This window comes from Meleagris gallopavo, chromosome Z (genome assembly GCF_000146605.3).
Source record: "Meleagris gallopavo isolate NT-WF06-2002-E0010 breed Aviagen turkey brand Nicholas breeding stock chromosome Z, Turkey_5.1, whole genome shotgun sequence".
NCBI classification, from domain to species: Eukaryota; Metazoa; Chordata; class Aves; order Galliformes; family Phasianidae; genus Meleagris; species Meleagris gallopavo.
In genome coordinates, this window is record NC_015041.2 from 23754209 (window position 1) to 23763363 (window position 9155).

General features: G+C 38.3%; 1 protein-coding gene across 2 annotated transcripts in view; it reads left to right on the forward strand.

Moving 5' to 3' along the window:
• The first annotated feature begins 8891 nt into the window (after positions 1–8891).
• Positions 8892–9155, forward strand: part of ZNF366 (zinc finger protein 366) — a 32606-nt gene continuing 32342 nt past the window's right edge. For both annotated transcript variants that reach the window (XM_019610451.2, XM_010725587.3), the window contains exon 1: positions 8892–9062. The gene's annotated coding sequence lies outside the window, so the exon portion shown is untranslated. The remainder of the gene's footprint in view (positions 9063–9155) is intronic.

Below are 9155 nucleotides of genomic sequence, written 5' to 3' on the forward strand. Positions count from 1 at the left end.
AATCTGTATTTCAGCTGTGTGGGAGTGAGTAGGAAAGAAAAATGTCTTCATATTTTGTAGGTTGTTTTTTTTTATTAGTGCAATAAAGAAGTAATAGGAGCGTTCTATTTGCTAGTCACAATAAAAATGTTGAAAGTAATTGATGGGTACTTCAAATCCAAATTTTATTTCTCTTAAAGCAATAACATAAAAGTTTATAAAACCTAAAGATTATTGAAATATTTTGCAGATGAATATGACACCGAAAGGTGATTTTTGCTTTGGATTTTGTAAGAACTAATACATGACACAAAACCTGATTCATAAGCATAGTGTACCTAATTAATCTAATACTTCTGAAATAAATGAAGATAAATGTTAATCTAACATGAGAAACAATGAAAAGTATATGGACTTGAAAAAAATACAACTGAAATTCAGTAATCATGTACTCCTGGCTCTGCTGGTGTAAAAATGGCTAACCAAACTTCCTCTGAAAGTGCCTGGGGTGCCTGACTGCCCCTTGCTACTGAGTTGGGACCCTCATTTACATAGACACACCATGGCATCCTTACGGTGTCTGAGCATGTGCTAATTCCCACGGCTGGCCATGACAGACAGTAAGGGAGTGGGTCAGCCTTTGTATTGTGTGGATACAAGAAATCATCATGGGCAGCTATCCCTCAAAGACTGCAATTCTCCACTTCTCACATTGTTCGGCGCAATGATTCTGAACACTGGAAAAAAAACATTGACTTCTTTTTAAGCATGTTTGGTTTGTTGCTCTTGTTTTGTTGTTTTAATCCTGAATCACATTCAATATGTGTTCCTGAAAACGCCATTCTATGGAAAGAGCTGAAAATCACATGCTTTTGCAAAGACAGTCCCTCTTTCCTCTACAAAGCCTTGCCTGCACTTTGCTCCTTCTCCCACCTCACAGAATGTCTCAGATTGTAACAGATTTAAATTCTGATTATCCTCTGATATTTTTCTTGTGCTCCACTGATCCAGTGGCTATGCAGACATTGTGGGAAATTAATTTTGACCTTGTTCCCTTTTACTCAGACTTAGGGTTCCCTGCTTTTGCTTGTTGCTCTGTGACATTTTTCAGCCAAAGCTGTTTCCTAGATTCTGAAAGAGAATCAAACCCTCTCTGAACAATATTGCTTTGTATCTCTGTTATCAGCAAGAACTGTGTGCTCCCCTCATGACCTCCCCTCTTCTTCATCTTGAACCTTTCAAGCTCCAGGTTTTTTCATTCTGTTTACGTAAGAGTGAAGAAAACTGAGACAGAACCAGAATCAGGCATTTTGCTTCTGATTTGGTTTCATCCTGAATGTGATCTCTGAGTGGGTGAGCAGTCAGGAAGACTGGGTGTATTGCTCTGCGTCCCAGCATACAGACAAGCTAGAAGTTGCTGAGCAGCGCACAGAGCTTTTCAGTAAGCTCAATGACTGAGAAAAATTGACTTCCAGAGTGGCCACACATCCCTCTTTCATGCACAAAATCAAAGCTCAGGCTGTTGGTTGGAAATGCACATAATTTAGGAGGCAAAGTCTGTATAACAACCCTGAAGTTTTAAATCTTTATGTTTTAGCAATTTAAACTTACATTTTTGCTCATCGTATACTTAAAGACTGAAATAATAAAAATGAACAATTTCATAAGTGATCCAAAAAATCCCTATTAAAAAGCAGTCAGGTCAAGAGCCAGCGAAAACCTGAATTTCTTGTCATGTTATTTTTGCCATATAAAATAATTTTTAAAATCTGAGGTTTTATCTTCTTGAGATGTAGAAAGAAACGATAATTACAAGAAAAACAATTGGTGATGGCTTTTGCAATTCTCTAGTAGCACAATAAATCCCAAAATACTCAGTAAATCCAAAATACTTCAGTTGACTTCAAAGGATTCATGCTGATATAAGAGATTAAGATCAGCTTCACAGTTATATAGGGCAGGCTGGAATGAATCTTGCCATGAATTATAAAAATCATAATCCACAATATAACTTTACATGTGGAAAATTAACAAAAGCAATATTGCACCAAGTGCGAGGATAATTTGACTACCAGTTGCACCCTGTTGACAGCTATTTACAGAATTGTCTTGAGAGTGCTGATTCACTCCTACAACCTGATCTGTGGCATTATAATTATTAAGAAAAGAACAGAGAAGAAACCAGTTGCTCATGCTATTGCTTCTTCTTAACCATCTGATTTGGAAGCACTTAGGCACACACTGTGCAGATATACCTCTGTGGATGGGACAGCTGCCAAGCAGAGAACACACCATTTCTCCTCCTCCTCTCATGCTCACAGCCTGGCAAATGTAGGTTGCCTCATTATGCAAGCTACCAATCTCTGCAGTGTAGGTGGTTTGAGACAAATAGAAGAAAGACAAACAGCATGTCTGAGAATGGAACAACAGGCTTGTCTGATGGTTTCCCCACGCTAAGGGATGACTCAGGAGCTCATTTGAGTTTCTTTTCTCTTTCTCCAGCTTATTAACCTACTCACTGTCAGATGCTATATTACAAACTGAAAAGGCCAACATTGTCTCTAGACAGAATGTTCAGCCTCCAGGTAATTTTCCATAGGCTAATGCCTACTGATTCTGAATTTCTGTCCAGGGCTGGATTCATTGTTCTGCTGTGTGGTTGGATCTTGCACCTGCTCAGGAAAGGAATGCAGGCAGAGTGTGTCAGGACTGGGGAGAAGCCTACACAGCTGGATGTGGGGGCTAGATTGATTCTTTACCTGAAACTTCAGTTCCACAAATCAACACACAACTAACCAAGCACCACCAAAAACAAAGTACAAGAAAGGAAAGTACGATTGGACATTTTACTCCAAAGAATTTTAGACTGAGTTTGCAGTGCTGAGAAAGTCTCTCAGTGGTCCAGTGAAGAGGAAGCCACGCAGCACCAGAGATTATGTGACAGTGGGCTAATCTATCCCTATGAAAATGGAAAAATGGTTTAATGCATTAATAAGAATGAGCTAGCCAAGTTAGAGGTCTTGTAACAGCATAAAGAAATCAGACCTAACAGCATATTTTATGAAGTACTTCTTTTTTTGAGGATGACAGCAAAAGGCAGCAAAGAGTATGGAGAGGATCGCTTTGAACAGCACTTCTAATTACAGTCCATTTCCAGTGCTCTACCTCAATCAGTAAGAGAAGATGTTCAGCATTCAAGTCTACATAGTTGACAGGAGACAAAAATCCACAGAAAGCACAATCTTGAAAGCCTAACAGTCCAGATGTAATGCTTATTCTGTAATCACAGTCCTCAGTTCTGCTCCATTTTTTCTTCCGTCCACCTTTTTAATAACGCTGGCACCACATGTTGCTAATCAAAAAAAAACCTCACCTACTTTAAAAAAATATTAAAATTCCCCCAGAATGACTGGATGTCAGTCACTACAAACACACACACATCATTTATCCAGAAATATTCCAGAACCATGCAACACTGTTTACTGAGTAATAACATCTCAGCAGGGATATTCTGGCGTTATGTGTGTACAGGGTTTGCTTTTGGTGTATGAACCAAAGTGAGCAGTCCTGATGAGCAAAAGGGAAATGCACAGCTGAAGAAATCCCAGTGGCAAAATTTCTAGTGTAGTCTGAGGTTTTTCCTGTAAATGGGGTTTTTTCCTGCTCTTTTAGTTATAAACAAATGCTTTTCTACAAAACAATAGCAATCTCAGCTAAAATAAAATAAAAAAGAATGAACTAAAACCAGAACTCTTTTAAACTTTTTGAAGATCAGAGGAAATCAAACAGATCTAAGAGCTCTGCTTTTATTTTCCCCTAATTATGCTTGGTTAGATGTTTTAACACTCACTTTTTAGTAACTGATAAATACTTTGTGTGTCTGCTCATGTGTCAGTCCCAATGCTATGTCACATTCAGTCAATTTGTTTGCATTGACTTCTGACAATAACCCTTAATGCATGTGGGACCTAACACAATTATCTCTAGCTATGAGGAAATCTTAAGCAGTCAGCAGGAGCAATGAACAAGGATTGCAGGAGCACAGCGTTTGATCTGCCTGGTATTTCTCTGGTGCCAGGGAGCAAAACAAACCGTGAAATACAAGAAATCCCAAAGAAGCAAGCAAAAAAAAATAAAAAAAAAACAACCCCCAACCTAAACACAGATTGAAGTAATTTTTCTTTCTTTCTCTTAGGAACAGAAAGAGTAAAAGACTTAGAGATGCAATTTATCATTATTCATGCAGATGTGCAGTGCAGTTTTCCCAAGAGCCTTTCTGGATCCACAGACCAGCAGCTATAGATCACACATATACTCCATGGTAACGGTAGTGTTGGGTTTTCAGTGTCTCTATTTTGCTACCAGAAATGACCTTTTTGAAATGCCCACAGAACTTCAGCTTTAGCAAAATCTGACCAAGACTGAATAGTTGGGAAAAATATCAAAAACTAAGGGACAGAAGCGTATTTCAAAAATCATTACTACTATTTTACTTCATATAAGCTAAAGAGCATATGTCAGCCAAGTTTGGTGACTGAAATACCTGAAATAAAAAGGAATACAATTGCAGAGTGATTATAAAAAGATAAATTCGAATTTTTCTCAAATTCATTTTGAAATGTACTGCCAGGCTTCTGGAAGAAATCATGTATTACAGGAGCTAACAAGGCAAGAAGCATCACTTGAAAAACATATTAACCATCTATTTCTCATTATTTTCTGAAGTTTCCAAAGGCCAACATATTTTCTGCATTTCAGGTTTGTAAACACGTGAGGTAGTTTCAGGTGTTACATTATACTTAGTGGACATGAGAGTACATGAACATTCTTAAAAAAGTAGTAACACCAGGAAGGACTGTATTTACTTCCCAGTATAAATAAAGATAGAATGCAGCTTTATACTGTGGATAAATGGCCAGCTTTGAGGAACTACCAAAAAATTTGGTAGATTCTTTGACATCTTTCCACATTATGCTTTTGTTGATGCGACACCCAATACAGACATATAGACCAGAGTCAAATTCTCATCTACCTCTGACCTGAAGAATGCTTGCAGTCCTGCTCACATAAATTTACGCATGCTAGAAGACGCAAACACATGCTCTTTATCATACTATCTTATTTTAAAATGGTTTTTGATTATAATGTCTTAATAAGAGTAGATGTGATGCTTACAAACAAGGTAGAAGATAAGCAATTCTTCAGATGACTTCAGACTGTGTCATTTATCAGAAATGAGTTTGCCTAGGATGAGTTATATAGGCCACTTCAAATTATAGTAAGATAGTTACTACCAGGAAAGGCCTCTTCTTTAAACTGTTCTTAATTCATATTTCCATTTTCTCTCTCCAGAGCAACAAACAGTGTGGTTATAGTCTACAAATACTAAATGCTCATTAAAATGTTGATTATATGCTACCTGATAGAAAAATATCAGAAGGATTTAGATGAAAGAGTTAAATTTAGTTGCACAAGCACACAGTTGTGAGAATACTCTGATCATACCATGACTCATGAGACAATGATAGTTGTATAAAATTTTCTTATATTCTAACATTTTCTAATCTGACAAAATAAATGAAAGTCAGTATGACTGCAATAATTAAAAAAAAAGGAATATATCATACCTTAACAGTGCATGTAATGCAAAGCAATATAACAGGGTAGTAGAGTACCTGAACGTTGATTATTAGAGCCCCATTCTCATGCTGCAGTGCAGAAGGGAAGTCCTTTAGTCTCAGCTTGTACATTGCTGATTCCATTAGCATTCTGCTGGCTCAGTCCTGAGCAGCCTACAGTAAACATTCGCTGCAGAAGTGAAGCCAGGAAAGTATAGCAGAGTGACATAGTGAACAGTGAAGTGTTCTTCGGGTGTTTTTTTTAATCTTTAAGTTTGTTATTTTAAATTCCACAGGTAGACTATAACCCAGAAGGAAGACATTCATCTTATTATTTCATAGACAATTCATACACATGAAGATGTTGCCCTAAAAGTTTCAGGCAAGCATATGTCTGGTTTTTGCCTCTGGTCTCATTTTCTCAGGATGAGGCAGAATGTTATTGCTTCTACAGTTAACTCTTGCACTCTCTTATCTGTGCTGGGTGGTGGTGCAAAGGCTGCTACTTGCAACCCTTTTCTCATGCTTATTAACATGCTGAACGTGTTTTATTTCATTCTTTCTTTGAGCATGTAAGAAAGCTTCCCTCCTGTCATTGGGAAGAGCATTTATTTCCTATAGAACTAAAAAAAAACAAACAAACAACTACAAAGAAAAAAGGATCAAGTCCTTAGTATCACCTTAATAATTAACCTGATGGAAGATCAAATGTGCCTGACTGTGACCACAAATACGTTTCTTCTTGTCTGCTCTTCTGTTTTACTACACTTGAACTTGTTCCCATCTCTGCATTGAAACTGGGGTTGCGCTTTTTTGTATTTGTGTCTGCAGATTCATTTTGGTAAAAGTACAGAGGGGAAAGGTGAAATAAAGAATAGAACTTCTTCCAGAAATTGTTCTTAAAAATAAATGTACTTGTCCCTTTAAAAGAATGATTAAATGCCATAGAGTTATCCACTGTGACTTGGTTTGCTTCACTTCAGAAACTAAAGATTTTGGCCTTGCTTTTACTTCTCCGCAGTCATAAATTGCATGGGAATGACCTTCCAAGGTATTTGCAGGCATGAAAATATCAGTGTCAATGCCTTTCCCTTCTTTGGGGTGTTTTTATGGTGGCAGTGGTGAGAGGTGGGCACAGCAAGTCAAGTACTACAGCAGCTGCTCTGTGGGAAGGAGATGACTCTACCTGGACTTTGATGAAGACAAGTCCTGAGCACTTGGCTTACTAAGTTTCACAAAGAGGGTCATCAGCAGGAGACTATTTCCCTCTGTCCTTCTGTTTAATTCTGGCATGAAATGAGGCAGTGGCAACAGTATTCATTCAAGGACACTGGTTCCAGCTTTGGGAGGTAGAAAGGCTGCTGACAGGAGGATCTGAGGTGAGGTGAGCAAAGATCTTTACATCTCCTGCTCTCCTTGCAGCACCAGCAGGCTCAAAATCCTTCAATCAGAATATCAAAGCCACCTCATTAGATAGTGAACCAGCGACGTGGTTGTTTGTGACCAGCATCTTAGCTTTGCAGTCCCCAAAACTAAAAGTGAAACATGCTGTGTGAAGAAGCAAGGGCCATCTGTGACAATGAGGTTGTGTACCCTCCATAGCCTCTGAACACATGCTGGGGAATAAGGCATTCTGCAATGTACTCCCAATAGAAAAAAACAAAATGATGTGTGGTAGCAGTCTTCAGGGTCTCATGAGTATTGAATACCTGGCAAAGCAGCACATAAAATAAACACACTTTAATAAAACTATTTCAAAATAAAACCTAGTTTTTTCAACTACTAGACTAACCCTCCACATGATACATTAATTTGGTTACTTTCTGTGCCTCCCTATTTTCCCTGTGCTTGGTGTGCACTAGAACTCTGTTCCCAAGGGATTATAGAGTACTTCATTTACAGCACGTTCCCTAAGTGCATTGCATTCTTTTGCTTTTACAATTAACCTCTCACCACCAGGAAATGCTGGTGATGCTGTAAGGCCAGAGATCGCCCACAGCACCTGTACTGCTCTGTCAGCTGCTGATGTACTCAGTCAAATCTTCCAGTTGCTGAATGCTAGAATGAAAGATTCTCCACTCAGACTGCTGTTAGACATCTTCTGAGAATAGCATCAAGAACTTTGTGAAGGAACACAGGTGCCAAAGTACTTCCTATGTTAGTTTGCAGCTTTTCATTATCAAACAATAAAAGAAGCAATCTTTATTATCTGTATGGGGTAGAGTACCAACTTGTCCTCCTACTAACAATGGATGTACAGCTGTAACTTATTTTGCCTGAGCAGCATTTATCTAGCTGTCAATCCCACAGCAAAATCTGGATCCGCATTTCATAGGAAAGACCCATGCAAAATGCCTTTTTTTTCCTGCCTGTCACTGAGCAAGCAAGCTGAGCTGCTTGTCCGCAAGTAGCACTGCCTTAGGTACCATCTTACAAAGCAAACTGAAAACACAGGCCCTGCAGCAGGGGACATCTATTCACTATAGGTGGTTTTCAAATAACAGATAAAGGTGGGGGAAAACACGCAAGTGATCAAAAAAGCACTGTGGAGCACAATGGACTAAACTTATCCCAAGTATAACTGCAGCCAGCTGGCCAGTATCTGTCAGAATTTGCTTAATGGGGAAAGAAAGAAACAAAGCGAAGTACAAAATGTATTCTAGAACACAGCATGTAGTTTTTGCTTGGAGAAATCAGATGGCTTCCACACACTGCAAATCTTTGAGATAAATTATGTGTTACTGCAACCCTAATATCAAGAAACAATCCTTACCATTTCTGTGGTTCTTCTTGTCCCCCTTTTTATTTAACAGCGTTTTGTGAATAATCCACTGCTATTTTCTTACTATCACAGTGAAGAGGGAGTTTAAGAAAGCTGTGCCTCTATTACCATGGAAAAAAGAAAAGTGTATTCATGTATGTTCATTCCATGTATGATTATTCCTTGTCTGAAGAAAAAGTCTGCATTATCTGTACACACTTATGACTGATTGTTCTGTGTGAGATACGGGCGTCTTACTCCTAGACGCTACTTCGGAAATTCATTTGTTTTAATGCAGTTTGCACATAGCAAGCTGTAAAGTAGGTTTTATGAAGCCAATAATGCAGATATAATACTTGAGCAATTCCTTTTGGTTTGGTTGTATTTATTTTTCCAAACATTTTGTTTGAGAGAAAACGAGATTGCTATCTGCTGTTTCCTTATTTTTTTGCAGGAAAGCAAAGGGTTGTTGACTTCCTCTCCCCTCCCTTCCTTCCTTCTTTCTGAAGGTACTGTACTCATCTGAAAAAAAGAGAACGAAATAATTGTTCCTGTTCTCTTTCTTAAGTCATTTGAAACACTGTCCCTGCTAGTTTTCTAAGTTTACTGCAACCCCTGCACGGGGGGAGAGGGAGAGGGAGAGAGATTACCAACACGAGAGCAGGTAGAGAGTAGGGCAAGATTCCTTCCAGCTTCAACATCTGGTAAGTTGAGTGAAAATGCTTTTATGGTTAACTTTTTAGAAGTGCGATATATATATATATATATATATATATATATATATATATATATATACT